This window comes from Hippichthys cyanospilos, chromosome 6 (assembly GCF_059441005.1).
Source record: "Hippichthys cyanospilos isolate Australia breed blue-spotted pipefish chromosome 6, RoL_Hcya_1.0, whole genome shotgun sequence".
In the NCBI taxonomy this organism is placed as follows: Eukaryota; Metazoa; Chordata; class Actinopteri; order Syngnathiformes; family Syngnathidae; genus Hippichthys; species Hippichthys cyanospilos.
Genome location: NC_142374.1, coordinates 12,056,452 through 12,073,818, shown reverse-complemented (window position 1 = coordinate 12,073,818; position 17,367 = coordinate 12,056,452). Strand labels below are relative to the sequence as shown.

Below are 17,367 nucleotides of genomic sequence, written 5' to 3'. Positions count from 1 at the left end.
AATTTTGTTATTGGAAAAAGCTGACATTAGACAAGTAGTTCTCGGGCTAATAATCAGAATCACATCTCTTTTTCATTCGCGGCAGGACAGATAAAGTGCTGCTTGGCTCAATGGAGCACGTTGATGTCAAGAAGCGAGAAGTGGCGCCATGGTAGATGTGTCAGAAGTTCACTCCGGTGATGGGAAAGACAATTTAGAGCGTCCAATACACCTGCCATACATGTTTTTGGAATGTGGGAAGAAACCGGACCGCCCGGAGGGCTTGGGGAGAACATGCAAACTCCACACAGGAAGGCCGGAGAGAGCTGGATTTGAAATCAGCTCTTCCACCGTGCTGCCGCTTTTGAGAACATAACTGACAATATTTGTCTTAACGGCAGTGAGGAAACCAATTAGAATTGTTTTGTTTTGTTTTTTATTGTGAAAAAAACAACCTTTTAATTATACTTTAAAGTGCATTTCAGAGCCTGTACTTTTATTTTGAGTAGATATTTGGATCAGCACTTTTACTTTTATCCAAGTCAGTTTTTACATGCATAGCTTTGCTTTTACTCAACTTTGCCCCTCACTGGTACTCACTCTGTTAAGTTTGTACAGACTGTGTGAAAATAAAGAGGAAACAATTATTGAACACCTTTCAAGTTGATATACAGTAACTTCTTTCAACTATACGTAGAACTGAAATGTACATACGGTAGGCACTGAAGTAAAAGTGATTTTTTTTTTGTCAATGTATATACAATTCTACTTTTACTTTATATTTACTTTGTTTTTTTTTGTTTTGTTTTTTTTTGTTTTGTTTGTTTTTTTAGTAGTAGCCGAAAGAGGTAAAAGTACTGTACTAGGGCTGCTACCAAAGATTATTTTAGTAATTATTGATTTACTTGATTATTTTGTGGATAAAACACTGGAAACAAATACTCAAGTATTGTAACTAAGTATTCATAATTTTGTATTTGCCAGCACTGCGCTACAGATGGAGATGGTGTGAAGGAGCCAGTGAGAGAGTGTGAGCGCGAGAACACACACCTTCTGTGATATTTTGACACTGACGCTTATCTTTACGTTGAAGATGAACAGAAATACATTTTGATTGCTTCTTTAAAAGGGAAAATATGAGTAGCAGTGCTTTATATTGCAGGGCTCTTCTCAGAAAAGTGGGTAGGTGTTTAATTTCATGAAAAATGACTTGAAACCACCACCTCTCTCCTCGTCACAAATAGACACAGTGATAAAAATAAAATCCCATCTATTTTGGGTTGGTTTTAATTTTGATTATTCTTGGGCCTTTCATTTACAAGCACAGTCACCTTTCATAACAATCGTACAATAGCATACCTCCATTTTATCCTTATAGCTTTCAAAGTGCTCAGGAAATACACAACATTTGGCTAATCATCTCTTAATTGTTCTCGTTTTATTTTCACTTTGCCGTCAAGGCTTCATGAGGATAATGTGTGCTGATTAATGAGAAGAAATTAAATAATTTAAAAATGTTGGCGTGGCTTGCAGCATCTAAAGGGAGCCACAGCCTAAAATAGGGATGGCACTCATTTAAATATTATTTCAACACAAGACATTCGAGTATGTAAAAGTAACATGTTCTACTAATCATTCCTTACACTTTGTTTTTTTATATCTGAATCAAAGCACGTTGAATCAATGCAACCTATTCTGTCCATGTACCAGTACCCATTTTTTTTTAATCACTCGTAACATAACTTTGGTATACACAAAAGTATGTTACTAAAGAGGTAAAACTGTGCACAACTTCATGTTTGCAATACAGTATACGAGTACTATTTGTAAAGTACTAGGTGTAAACTTGTAGAATATTATATTGTCACCAGTGCAGCTTTAACTACTTATTTGGATTGTTTTTATAGTCATGCTTTTCATCTTAGGGTCAATGTTCTAATATGCTTTTTTTCCTTATTTGTAAAACCATCAGAATAGTGGTAGAATGCCAGTGTCTGCCTCCCAAAACAATATAAGATTTTTGTCCACCAGTGGGACAACTCTATGTGACTAGTAAGGCAAAACTGTGCCTTAGGTGGCATTGTTAACCTGTATAACTTTGTACTTTTGACAGGCTAAGCCTGACAGAACAGTATATTTCCTTCGTTGTAATCGTCACCACCTGTGTCACCTGTTACTGTTAGTAATGGTAGTTGTTGGTCATCTTACCCAGTTTAATCTTCAAAATTTCCGAGAAATTAAACTGCCATATACTTGAGAGCCCAGGAATATCTTGCTGAGTGCTAGAGCATTACTATGCAGGAGCAACTATTAAGAGAGAAAGTATCTTTATTGTACTATAATTCACTGAGCAATGCTCTCTTCTCACTGAAATAGCTAAGGGGGAGGGTTAGGACTACGGAGGTCAAAGTTTGCGTTGCGTTTCAGTCATCGCGTCATGAACTGAAATGCGTACTGTACACAATCTTGCTCAACGCATTAATTGTACAGGCCTTAAGTAAAGAGAAATGTTTAGAATTAGGTATTAAAATATTGTTGTGTTATTTCACTTTTAAAATGTGATTTGAATGAATAAATCACTTGCACATAGTTAAGCAAAATATGCTGGGATGCCTTTCCAAGGTGACTGTGTTCAAGTAACCAATGGGCACATCGCAAAGTGATAGTCTCACGCTGTTTTGCTCTTACCCAGGAAATACCAGAGGGAAGTTTTAAAGGTATTATTTTATAAAACCTTGCTTTTTACTTGTAGTCTGTGACAGATGACATGGTCTAATGTGAAGATGTATTTATGTAACTGCTTTGGTTTTTTCAATAAATGACTCCAGAGGTTGAAAACTGTTTGAAACACAATAATGCTTCCTAGTGGAGATGATTGCTTATTGCATTCTAGAGCCAAGGGAACACATTAGTTGAAATTTACAGCTCAAAACTTATTATTGTTTGCTCACTAGGCAGAGGTGTGTGTTTAGTGTGTTTTTACTGACCTTATTGGGATGATTAAAAAGAAGACCATAAGGTTTAGCTTTGACTCTAGTTTTAAAATGACGAGAGGGTTGATTGTTTTCCTGGTCATTTATATTTTAAATGCATATAAGTAAGTCAAAAGTGGCAATAATTGCATCTTTCCAAGGCCTTCCTGATGTGATGGAAGGACATATGGAATTAAAGGAGCCCCCCACCCCATCTATTTCACTCTGGTAATGCAAAGCAGGCCCGCGAATCAGTGCAGAACATCCTGTCAACTCTGCCGGTATTAATAACACTCAAGCTATGAGAACAAGATTTTATTACATTGAGAAAAAAAATAGAGATAATCGAAGCTTGAAGTGGCACAGCTCGGCCCAGAGGATCAAGCCTGACATCTAAGCCGGCCTGCTAGCAAACGTCCAACTGGTCCAGTTGAGAGAATTGGGTCAGCGCTAGTGTCAACGCTGCTGGGATGGCAGCCATGTGCTTTGGAGATGGCGATGGAGCCACCTGGGGAGTGTATGTAAAGCATGGAAAAAAAAAGATGAGGAAAATAAAGGCGGTCACCTCTCTTGTAGTGTCGAGTAACAAATTTCAACTACTCAATTTAAAACGGTTTCGTTCAAGATGACTTTCAGGGAACCCCAGTTCAGCATATCCAAAATGTCTAAAAATCTGCAGTTCACCTCATGTCTCCAAATATGGTCCATTTCATGTTTTCTTCACTATTCGATACTGAAATCAGTTTGAGGGCAACTCTTGAAGTGTCAGAGAAGTGGTGTGAAACACCATCTCTTCCATGTTCTATGTTTTCCATGTAACCCTCATCCGGTACACTGGATAGGGGCTCTCGAGGACTGGACTTGGGCACCCCTGGTCAGGGTGGGCAAAGGCCTGGTGTCCTGCATGTTTTCTGGTTTTCTCCCTAAAACACAACTGATTTGAATGTTATTGTGTGAAAATTATTTTATAGCGGTTACATTGCTGGAGCTTTGTAAAAGAGCTTGGAAGGATTGAATACCTTGAAGTCATTTTTTAATTGCCGGAAAAGTAATGATTTTGGAGATCTGAGGAAATTCCTCCTTGACCGGTGATCCCAAAAATATCTTTAAAAAATAATGTTACCCCCACTGACTTGTTAAAGGTTGCGTTAATATATGAAAACACAGTTTTCAAGCACATTCTAAACATTTCAACGTACACACACAAAATTGTAAGCTGAGTAGAAAATTACAGTACCTGTACAATCAAAACCCATTTCTCGCAATTGGCACAAATTAGTACTACAATTGATTATTGTTATCTCTGGTGATTATGATCTACTTTATTTATATGTTATATGTTTCTGTCATGTTCCAGATGATATACAGCAAACATACACTTTGTGTATCTGTGCACCTCTGAAATCTGTAAGTTAAAGCACAGACACTTTGCACATCTCTGCATCTGCGGTTGGTGCTTCTCGCCAGCAGAGGACAGTAACAGGTCAGTCAGATGGCCCTGAGAATATCGAAACCAAGTTTGACCTTCTGCTGTCTTTCTAAACACACTTCAGGCAGTCTGGAAATATCAAATATGCCCATGTAGTCGTAAAGTGAAGACATCCAGCCTCAAATTGAAAATGTTGCAATGCTGAATCTTGTGGAAACGGATCCCACTCATTATTACCAATTGTAAAGCGAGACAGACGTTTTCAAAAGTTTGCTCCTTTTTTGTCAGTATAGCGTCCTGGTTTTCTGCAGATTTTTAAAACCTAAGAAACTTCAAGAATTGATTAGTCTAAAAACTGAGCGTCTCACAACCATTTGTAGGGCCACACATTCAGGGTTGCATTCAATTCTTCTGCCAACTTTGCTGACTGATATTTTTTTCCCACAGATTTTTGCAAATTTTCAGTCACTTTCATTTTCAGCATCCCCAATATCATCCAGTTATGGCAAGTTTAAAATAGAACTGACTTTTTTTTTAGAAGCCTTGTCACTTCTTTTGCCAGCATAGTGTCACTATTTTCCGCAAAGTTGTATAACTTTTGGGTCTACCATACATAAGTGAAGTTCTATCTATGTGAACGCTTTGTATGTTGACTTTTGCTTTTTTTTTTTTTTTACTTTGCACTTCTAACTAAATACTGTCAGTTACTTATACATATTCGATAAACAAACAAACACGTTTGGTCAAAATCTACAAAGCAATTAAAATTCAAGGCCATCTCTAAAGTTGAGCAATCATTTTTTTCGCTTTTCCCGGTTAAGCACATCACCTCACGTTTCTCCAGTTTTTCTCAAACTAGCGTTCAAAACAATCAAGCCTCAGATGCAAAAACAAGCCAGCCGTGACCTGCTGCAAAGTGTAACTGACATTGTCCCATTAAGGACTTTCCTCTCCTTTTGCCAGCACAGCACACCTGCTGTAATTTTCTGCAAACTGCTGAGCCCCATTCCAAAATAAGTTGTCAAGTTTGTAAAGTTTAACTCATTCCCCTCTTCTCATTGCAAATTTTGGATATAAAACGCAATAAGCCTAACAGTGTGTATAATGATGTTAGAACGAAACAACGATCACGGCTGGTTTTTCAGTGGCCCATTAAGAGCTAAGCTTTCGCCTCTCGCTCCGGACGTTATCTGCTGACTGTCACATTGGAGCTTGTGTAATTGATGAAGGGAAGAAAGGAGCTGACAGCTCAGTACAGTAGAACGGGATTCCAGTCGTTGGCCTTTGGAGTCAGAAGCGTGAACGGGGCCTTAATCTCTACGGACAGACTTGATTAGACTATCTGGACCATAGCAGCTCGATGAAGCATTGCAGACTAGAATCATTATGCCGTTCCCTCGGCCATAGCTGCAATTATTATCGCTATTTTTGTCTTTTCTAAAATTCAGCATTTTTTACACTTTTTCTCCCCCATTGTTATGAGTTCTACATAAGCAACTCTACAGTAGATTTTTTTTTTTTTTTTTAAATGAGTTTCTTTCAATTCTTTTACTATCATACCGACCTTATTTTCCTTGAAAACTTTGCAAGTTTTTGGTGAGAAATCAAAATCCTTTCCGATGGAGGCGGTACAGATTTGTTGTTGTTGTTGTTCATATCAAGCTTCGTATGTCCTGGCAGTGTTCCATAGGGCTAGGGCTCCTCATGATCAGTTTGGAAGCATAACAGAGGTTTTTTGTTTTTTTTTAAATTTCTCCCAAATAAAGTCACAGAAATGGTTTGGCAATATTTTGCCAAATCATTGGCTTACTTGAGGAACACACTCCAACAAGTGAGTGCAGCTCTGATTAAAACTAACAGCAATGATCTCTGCAAAGCCGCTTAGAAAGCAGGACGTCTCCAAAATCATAGACAGCCACCTCCTGCTGACTCCATCTCCTGAGCTCAGATATTAAGGGAGTGACGGGAGATTTTTTATTGGTCGGTTGTCAGGAATATTAGGCCGGCCGTTCCTGTAACACCCCCCTTTAATCTAGAAGTCTGGCTGGTGGTGGTCTCCTGTTGTTGTAATGGCTCGGTCGTCGTAAATATACGTCTGGTCTTGATTACGCCGCCGTCGAGAAAAACACACGGACAAGCATCATCATTAGGATCAGTCTCAGGGTGCGGAGGCTGCTGGGGGAAGATCAATATTAAGACCTTTACGAGAGAGACCGTGTCATTTACTATTAATAATGGACCCGGCTGCCTGCTATAATAGCACCATTAGGAGTACTGGAAGAAGATTGTTCATCCACGGCGAAAGAACACAAACTGTACACATACATTTTAATGCACGCCCACACGCAGGGCCCACGCAGGCTTTCTAGGGCACCAAACTCAAACTTGATAGTGTCAAACTAGGACATAGAAGTAGATGAGGTCAAATGAAGTTTGGGCTTCAAGTGTTTGTTCGAGACATCTACCACCGCTGCGTCTGATGCGCAACCTTGTGTTTCTCATGCCAACTAAAGTATTGGAACATTCAGCTACTGGAATCCAGCTATTTCCCACCACCATATACTGTCTTCATTGAGTATGTTTTTCAATGTGTAGGCGTGAAATAGTGTCTAGGTCATGTCTGTATTATTCAATTTTTGTAAACCACTGGAATAACTAACTGAACCTTGAAGTTGGTGGCATTGCATTTTAAGGCTTTAAGGAGGGCTTAAAGGATTCCTTGAGTAATTCCAGTACCTTGCTTCAAGAAAAATGATCGAGGCATTTATCTTGCCCCAAATATCCGCTAATTAGTGTGCACATCAGAAAAAAGAAATATGTCAAGCCAGTTGCAGCAACAATTGTTTACTCTTTCAGTGCCGTGGACGAGAACTCGTTTTTAAAATCCTAATAACAATAATAAATAATAAAATTCTTGCCAAATATGTTTCTTATGGAGGGTAGCTGACCCCCTTGACTAATGCTTCCCTAATATAAGCCAATTGATCACTGTAGTGATAACTGTCACCATTGGGTGGCAGTGTTTCCACACATATAACAAAGATATTGCCTACATGCAGTTCTAAGTAAGGAGATGGAAATCAATCTTTCGTGTTATATCACCCATGTATACATAGACATTGCACACAATATTCTGTTGGCCTTAAAAGATGAGTAGAATGCTAGATATACTGGCCCTCTAGAGCGGTGGTTCTTAACCTGGGTTCGATCGAACCCTAGGGGTTCGGTGAGTCGGTCTCAGGGGTTCGGTGGAGCCTCCACTGCAGAGGTCCACCCCTCAGTCTAAAAAATCATATTTTATTTTTTACTAAAGAAGGGTTCGGTGGATGAGCATATGAAACAGGTGGGGTTCGGTGCCTCCAACAAGGTTAAGAACCACTGCTCTAGAGGTTTCCTTTTCCGATAATGCTTGCCACTGAAAGCGTTGACTGTAAAACATGCCCCCCAAAAAATGCAGCAAGAAGGCCAACTTCAAAATAAGCCTTAGTTTACCAAATGATATATGGATACGAATCCTTTGGTGTGATTTTATTTTGAAGTTGTTCTCAGCAGTGTGTCACGGTGTAACAGCTTGACTAGTCTTTCCACTGGAACTGTTGCTACAAACTCTTGATACAAACAACACAACCGTATTCTGAAATTACGTTCAATCAGCAATTCTAACAAATAATTGAATTATTAGACACTGACATAGACATTGGCATACGACCAGTGTTTATTGGTGGCTTGGCGCTATATAAGTGAAGGACCATTTACCATCACTTTCCAGACCATGTTTTTTCTTCAACTCACTCCATCTAGCAAAATCAGTGCCAAGGACATTTCTTGATGTAGCAAGATGTCTTCTTTCAAGGCATTTTCTTATGTGTGTGACTTCGAATACATCGAATAACTGTGGTCATCCAAACTTCCAACACGCCTCATTTTGTGATACTTTCTAATGCGTAGACTGGGACTCGCCTTCTTCTTCTCTTCCTTCTACTTTTACTCACAATTCACATACGAACCTTTTTTTCTTTTTTTTCTTCCTGCTATATTTGAAATTGCCATACAAACCAGACTCTCAGCAGCCCGCATGAATTTTAAACACGTTTCAAATGAACTTTTGCAAACTTTTTTCTTCATCAGCTATTTGTCCCTAAAAGATGTTTGCATGTTACTGGCATTTATCATGTCTTTTTAGAATTAATGACTTTTTTGTTTGTCACCAAATACTACTGATTCTCCTTTGTGGGAATCTACTTGGATTCCCACTCGAACCTCCTGTGTGGATTTAAACAGCCCTCAGTAGTCATCCATCTTCTCACGCTTCGGCTTCCTGACGTTCCCTTGGCACTACTTTGCTACATCGATCCTCGCTCTCAGCCGTCACAATGTCTTTTGACAGCGCCCAATCAGAGATCCTCCCCATAAGATCTCTTTTATATGGACATGCTTTGTGCCCCCTGTTCCCCTCGAGTTATCCTCCAAGCCTGTAGTATTGCCAGCCTTCGTCCCTCTTTTTATTGACCATACACATTCAGGATGTGAGTATTGAGAAGAGATGGTACATCCATGTTTCAGATATTACTTAAAGATATTTAAAGTATTCAGTACTTACATATTATGCGGTCTCAAGAGAAAAGCAATCAAGTCATTTGTATTTGTTGATATACGGTAGGTCTTTTGTTCAAATCGATTTTAACTTGATGCCACAATCTCCATCAATATCCCTCAGGGAGTGAGGAAAGACATAATAATGGATTAGTTGATTAAATGAGGTAAAATTCTGTCCATTGTGTGAAATTGGTTTCTGATGAATTGATTTTGATGTCTTGAGTTATTGTTGAGGCTGTCTACATGATATTTCTTAATTATTAGTGATATTCCATACAATTTTACCCAGAATAATCCAAGAGCTGGTGGAAGAGTGCATTATGCCCACATTCCAAAAATATTCATATTTTATTGATATACCGTACTGTACTATACAATACAGTACTTCAAATTACCCACGATATGAGCGTGAATGGTTGTTGTTTCTCTGTGTCTTGGCAGTCAAACAGTCCAGAGTGTATTCTGCCTCTCACACAAAGTCAACTGGGATGGGCTCCATTTGACCACTACTCTAATGAGCACAACTGATTTCGAAATTTGATAAATGGGTTAATTATAGCGCCATAGAATTGTATTCTTCAGTCAGTATCATATTGTTATTGTTTTGTGCATTTTGTTTTTTCCATCCTTGCGTGAATACGCAACTCCTGCCCTCTTTGTGAAAACATTGTGACACTTGAAGCTCGATGGCCACTTCCCTCTTACAACATTGTGTTTGAAGCCTCACTGTGGTGAAGGACTGTTAATAAATTCTTTGGTGTCAGCTCGGTCTGGTAATTGCAAAATATGAACAGCGAGATAAAGGGAATTTTTAAATAATTTTGACCGAACCAAGAAATGTGTTGGTTGAGTCAAAGCTTACAGTGTCGCAGAATGACTCCAGGAGGTTGCAACAAAGAGACTAACGAGTGAGTCACAAAACGGCATAGAAGGTGATGTGGTCAAACGCCTTTTATGAATTTTGCTGCTTGTTAGAAAAGCAAGTTGAGCAAAACTTAGTGACACACTGAACAGTTGAGCAAGTGTATTCTAAGCTTTAATTGATGGCATACTGATCATTCTCTCAAATTTTCACTTGAGTAACTGAGTAATCGACAACACCCACCTCGAAAAAGGAAAAACACATGTATTTATTTACGTACCTTTATTGAATGTGAGTGGGTACTTATTGTACTCATCATCTACACATACGAATTATCAGAAAACAACAAATATTGCCTATGCTAAATAGTTAACAAGCATGATTAAGTATTAGCACGCTAGTGATTACATTTAAGATTTAATTCAACTTAAATAAACTTAAATTAATAAATTATAATTTAATAAAATATTATTATAAATTAATGTGATTATAAATGATTATTTAATTAAAGTTCAATTTTAATTTATACATATATTTTTTTATTGTGGCTGTATCTATTGTTATTCTAGTAGGTTTCATAATAACTGGAAAAAGGCAATTGCTGGGCTTTATATTAATGAAAGCTGTTGTTTTTTTATGATTCCATGGGTTTAACAAGTCAATGTTAACATCTCCACTAAGGATTTTTTTTTTTGTCGTTATGATGATTAAGTATATGGGCTAGAGTGGTGCTGATATATCCAGACAAGCTTCGGCAGTTCTAGATATATAGCTTATCATTCCATTCCATTATGTAATTTATAACATAGGTCAACCCAACAATCTCATCACATCTCAGTGACTTATCCACATATAGTGCAACTTCCTCCTCCAGTCTTGTTTGTTGTCTTCATTGTAGTTTGTAGCCTTCCATTTCTCTTATCTCAACATTATCTAGCAAAGTTTCTCAAATTGCTATAATTTTAAATGTATTCATCCTACTTAAGTATTCTTTAATATCGACTATATTTTTGTAGAGACTTCTGTTGTCAAAATGTATGATGTATGAATTCTTTTTTATGTGAAAATGCAGGCGATGATGATGCAAATTAGCAGCTAGCTGGCTGGTGGTCTAAATCACAGGTGTCAAACTCAAGGCCGGGGGGCCAGACTGGGTTATGACTTCAAATTTCTAGCTAAAATAGCAAATTTGCATGTTCAATTCAATTTTTACAGATTTTTTTTATTTTTTTATTTTTCTACACATTTTTTATATATTCTACATGATAAAATAGTGTTTTCATGGAAATTGGTCACGCTGACCCCAAACGTCTCTACTGTTTTGAACACATGCAAGTGTGTGTATATGTGTGCATGGGCACAGCCCCACTGGTGATTGCATTTAGGCGTGTGCTCCCATAAGTGTGACCATGGGATTGTTTACATTTTAGAGACAAGTTAATACAAGTTAGGAAGAAGCTGATGTGGCATAACTGCACATCACCCTCAGCCTCCTAGTAGATTAAGGCTCATGCTGGCTTGCACCTTGCTCCGTCAAATGAGTACGTTCTTCTCATTCGGCCGTACAATAACGACTTTGAAAATCACCAATTCAATTTGACATTGTCTTGTATGAAGGAAAATTGCATCTCTGTTGTTGCCACGGTAACCCAGGATCCTCTACTCTGGTAGACTTTAGATATTGATAGTCCAGTATGAACAAGTCTCGTTTAGTGTTGGCATCAAATTGAGAACTCACATCACTGTTCAGAGTTGTATTCTCTTCAACAGATGGCAATATGCAAGAGGTCGGTACTCCTGGTTGATGTTGGGTGAGGAGTGAAGTACACTCTGGACTGGTCACCAGCCAAGCACAGTACACATATAGACACACAAGCGTTCACCTGCACATCTATGGACAGTTTGTGCTCAGAGTCTTGTACAGTAAGGCCCGTGACAAACAACGCGAACAAACACTACTGAACTGGACAGTCGTATCGTCTTTCATAGATTCTGTAACACACGTGAGTGACTTTTGTTTGCGTTCTCAACAACAGCACTTTGCAACAGATGTTTTATCAATACTATAATGACCACAAATAACTGGAATATCTCTCAGTAGAACTACACCAAAGCAGAACCTTGGAGAAAATTTAGAAACAATACATTTTCATGTTTGTCATATTTGTGTTGGTTGATGGAGGAAGCCATACATTTATCAGATAAATGTATGGCCTCCTCAATATAAAGTTTTGTGGCCACGCTTTTATTGAGATTCTCACCAAAATTGCATTGGTTCTTCGTTGGCCTGTTCCAAACACCTCCACAAATAATTGGTTTTCGGCTTTTTGCGTTTACTGTCTGTCATGACTACTGTAAAAAAGGTTATTAAAACAACAAAAATAGCCAGTGACCATAACCACGCCTCCACTGTGAGCAGCTTCGGTTCAGTAATCATGGCAATGGTTTGTGGTCTGACCAAAACCAAATAGGTACTTCATGTCCAAAAAAATGGAAACCGGGTCATAATAATGTCAAGGAGTAGTGGGTGAGGTGTAAAACAATATGTACTGCATGTTTATATCCGGATTTAGAGAGGGGAAATGTTGAAAGAAACGTTAATGACAAAAAAATGGTCTGTGTTAAATGAGGAAGAGAATATGCAAATCCTCTGAATGGGAGGAACAGAGTTAAGGACCTGGATGCTCTTAGTCACTAGAGGAGAAAGTAACAGTGACAAGTAACAGCGAGTTCGAGTTCATGTTAGGTTCAGCTGCTCGTGTACTGCACTCTTTGAATCCTTGTAAAAATATTTTGAAGTCTCCTGGTTTGGTCCTACATTGTCCTCTTTTCTAATTAGCATAACTGCTATAATTCCTACTGTTGGATAATGCACACTGCATGAAGAGGTACATTAACAACATGCTTATTGTTCTGATTGTCATTTGCAGCTGCAGGGAAATCTGTTACACACACACGAATATATGTGTGTATATGTGTACATATTACATTATTGTATTTAATGTCAAGATAATGAATTCATATTTTATCTTATTACAGTATATAAGTAGTCAGTCGATCTGCCTGTTCACGTACCCTTGTCCTTCTTTCTATCATGTTTACAGTTTTACAACATTGGCTGTACAATGTTGACCATGTCACTATATTGTTGTTCATGTAAACACAGTAGAGTTTGAGACAGAGAGAGAGACAGACAGACAGACAGTCAGTAAACGGTCGGTAGTAGAGTGGTCATCTCCCTCCATGGGGCTGTGGGTTCGATCCCCCACCATCATGGTCATGTCGAAGCGTCCTTGAGCAAGACGCTGAATCCCTAGTTGCTCTTGATGCTGTGTCATCAGTAGGTAAACTGACTAGTTATAAAATGATTAGCGCTCTATAAGTGATTGTCCAAGTCCATTTACACAAAAAGACAGTCACCACTTTGCGGAAGGCGAATGAAGTGCCTAGTAAACAAACTTCTTCTTTTGTGTTGCTAACCAACAAACATACACATATTACCTGTTGACCAAAACATCCATCCATTGAATGTGTTACGCTTCAGCTGGTAGTTTGCTAAAGGTTACAAATCGGTGGCATTATATTCTTCTTCTTTGCGCCTCTTCAGCAATTTTCTGGTGATAAAGTCTGTTTCGTCTAATTTATGATGAAAATAACTCAAATTCTGGCTGAGAAATGCATCAGTGGCTGTCGATGTAAATTAGGTTTTTTTTTTTTTGGTCTTTAGCAAAGGCTTATCTACTTTTTATTTGTTTCTTTACAGCGGAATCGATTGGCCATGTGGCCGGCGTGGTCTGGCGTACTGCTTCAGTGAGCAGAAGGGGAGCCAATTGCCGTCTGCTTTGATGACTTTGTGATGGATTGCGGCTGTCATCTGTTCCCCTCTTGTCGCGCCGTGCTATAAAACGTCCCCGGCAAGTGCTTGGCGTCAAAGTACCGGCAGCAACATAACGTAGACATAGGCGCTTAGAGTGCTCATTTTTATGTTGATGTGTTTTTCTTTGCTGGTGTTTGTTTACGTCTTTATATTTAGACCAAATCGGCGCTTGAGGCATCCTGGCTGGCGTCTGCAGCTGTGAGCTCATCCTCACCGGGTTATATTTTTTTAATTTTTCTGCGCTCCACTCGGTGACGTCTACACCAAGTCGCATGGGGGAGCATATGGTGGGCGTGATGCTGAGCATTTTAGGAATATCAGGGAGCATCTGGGCCCATTCACTCGCAGAAATAGAAAATAACTTTATTACACACGCAAAAATTCGTTGCCACCCGCTGGGATGCATTGAATTGAATTTATACTTATTTAGACTTGCGTGTACAAGCCGATACACACAAGATTTATAGTTTATAGTTTTTAAATTTTATATGATCAGCATTTTTTCACTGAAATTTAAACTGTGCAAAGCAGTGCACTACTTTCATCTTCAGAAACATTTGGGAAAATCCCTCACTGTTTCAGTTTGTGAGTGTCAAACTGTGCAGAATCTCCTACGAGTATCATGCCAGCCTATATGGAGCACTTGAACATGGCTAGCTAGAGGCTAATTCATGCTAGACGCAGCCAGCGGAGCTCTAGACATGGGTTATTGTGAAGTGTGCCTCTTCACCGCGTTTTACTGTCATGCACAGCATTAACAAAAGGCTGCAATTGGCCAGACACATTTTCCTTGACATCTATACTAATCAGCGGTTATCCGGAGCCAGAAAACTAACCTGAATTAGGGGGTCCCAAACTGAACTTAATGTACATATGTACATTAAGGGCCACGGGAGATAGTTCTCTCAAGTATTACACAAAAAAGACATCCAAGCACTCAGAAAAAATAATCTAATCTTTAAATTCTTAAAAAAACAGTTCAGAACATAAACGGTTCTTCAGAATGTGATTCAGAACAGATTTCTTATCCCCTCATACTTTGCATACAGTACACCTCAGTATGTCTGTAATGCGGTCTGATTTCTTGAGATGTGCAACCCTCCCTGTGCATTCATGGCAATTTGGTTGTCTCTGTGTGCGACACAAAAAAATCTCCAATTTGCGAAGTTGTAACCAATCTTTCTCTTCACAGCAGGACATGACTGGGACTGAACGACAGGTTATCTTTTCTTTCCACTTTGTGTCACTTAAAAATTATGTTTCACTGAAAGCTGTTACTAACCAGAGCTATGGTAGCACACAAGTGATGGAAAAATATTACACAAAATATGCAGGACACAACAGGTCAAAATACATTGGAGCCATACTAATATTACATTACTGAAAAATATCATCCTGCAAATGACCCCCAGGCCGCTGATTTTGGACAGGGACCGCGATCAGTCCATCCAAAATTCATACCATTTTATTTCTTAGGGAAAAATATATTTGATATAGAGTGGTACAATGGGAGCTATCACTGTAACTTTTTTTCTTTTTTTTTTTTTTTTTTTTAAGGCATTGAGAGGCAAAATTTGACGAATGGAATCTTTGGATACACCGCTACTTGAGCGAATTGGGGGGGGGGAGCCACATTCGTAGATGACCTTTCAGCCTTTTATTGACCAGGACGGGCAGCCAAATACAAAGAGAAGCATGGAACAGATGTGGAAAAGGGACAATCAGAATATCTGATGTCACTGAGTAGAGTCAAGCCCCATTAAAGGCATATAAAATAATACATTTACACTTAAAAAAAATTGCGAAATACGCTCACCCAGTAAAGAATAATACAAAACATTGTATTTGAAATAAAACATAACGGATGGATGTTTTTGAGGAGGAATTAGTTGAATGCAGTACCAGCGACATCAGACTGATGGTGCTGCAACACCGCGACATCCTTACTGGTCTCGTTCGACTCGCTGGCCTCCTGCTGGCACATCTCCCTCGCCTCCTCCTCTTCTCATCTCCCCCTTTCCTGATGGCCATCGTCTCTCTGCATCCATCGCTTCTCTCCACATCTCCCTCCCCCCAAGATATAACCACCCCCCCCTTCATCTTCCTCAGCTTCTATCGCCGCACTCCTTGCCGGGATTAAATTTGGCTGCGGCCGGCTGCTGAGTGCTTGAGCAGCATCAGCTGAGGATCAGGAGAGGAGGACGCGGAGAAAGAAGAAGAAGAAGAGGAGTATGAGGAAGAGGATGCGCGCTGGCTGGCGAGGATAGAGGACGCCAGGGAGGACGGGCGGACTGTCTGTGGATGTATACCGGGATTATTTTTGGAAAGCAACATCTGGGCCGGATGCAGATGAGGTGCATGGACTGCACTGCCTTTATTTCTTCATATACGGGCGTGTGTGGATGTGTGTGACTATCTCTGTGCATGTGTGTGTGTGTGATAAGGTCATTTTCAGTGCGACAGTGTGAACCTGTCTTTTTGTTTTCTCCATCTTGTCTGTTAATGACCTTAAACACTTAATTGGCTTTATTTGTCTTCTACAGAAGGCAGTATGGTGGATGAGAGGTAAGCAATCGTGCCTCACAGTTATGAGGTTTAAGGATTCCAATCATGGTTCTGTCCATGTTATAAAAACATGCATGTTAGCTTCACTGGAGACTAGACTGTCCATACGTGTGAATATCAGTGTGTATTCTTGTTTGACTACATGTGCCATGAGAATGGCTTTCAACCAGTCCAGGGTGAACCCCAAAGTCATCTGGGATAGGCTTCAACTCACCCGCTCCCATAATGAGGAAGTGCTATCAAATATTTATGGGTGAAATAATTGTTGCTTTTGGAAACATCTTAGGGGCGGCATAGTAGCCTAGTGGTTAGCACGTACTTCTCACAGTTGAGAGGCTCTTCATTTGTTTGAGTCTTTCCTGTGTTAAGTTTATTTTACCAAATGGTCCAAAACTGTGAATATGCTTGTAAATGCTGGATTATTTTTGATCTACATTGCAACTGGCTGGTCATCAGTCCAGTGTGTACCATACTTCCGTCCTCAAAAGTCAGTTTAGCATCAAAAGATTCTAAATAGTCTCTAAGCAAGTTTAAATTTGAATGACTTCCAGTAGTTGTCATGCCATAAAGAAACAAATGAAAAGGAACCTCTTCTGAGGCCAAACTATTGATTTTTTTTTCATCACCTGTCACTGATGCATCCTCCAAAAATTTAATGATGGCATCATACTTTATGATTTGTTGAACGTTAACAGGCAACATGGTGGACAAGTGGCTTGCACACCTGTATCACATAGTTCTAAAGTTCAGGGTTCGAGTCTCATTCCCCTTGTGCTAAACTTATGTACTCTGTTAGACTTCTATAAGACTTTGAAATGTCCTCCGTTGACAATGTGTTTATTTCTTTGTCTGAAGGACCTGTCGAAATTGGACACCCTACCCGTGTTGTAAATTCCTATTGAATTCATTCAGATTATTCAAGGTCACTAAAGGAGTCTTTTTCCTCAATTTGAAAATGTTCTTCGAACCAAAATCCATCCATTATCTTAACCACTTATTTTCATAAGTGTCACAGATGCACTGTAGTGTCTTAAGAACTGGTTGGCGCCCATTCGCAAGTGACACAATAAGACGAACAATCTTTCAT

The 17,367-nt window shown here is 39.2% G+C and overlaps 1 protein-coding gene across 6 annotated transcripts in view; it reads left to right on the top strand.

Moving 5' to 3' along the window:
- Positions 1-17,367, top strand: part of magi2b (membrane associated guanylate kinase, WW and PDZ domain containing 2b) — a 123,275-nt gene that overhangs the window by 5,164 nt on the left and 100,744 nt on the right. The window contains exon 1 of one of the 6 annotated variants that reach the window (XM_088416373.1): positions 15,845-16,069. The exons of the other annotated variants lie outside the window; for them this stretch is intronic. The gene's annotated coding sequence lies outside the window, so the exon portion shown is untranslated. Of the gene's footprint in view, positions 1-15,844; positions 16,070-17,367 lie in introns of those variants that run through there. 6 annotated transcript variants of the gene reach the window in all.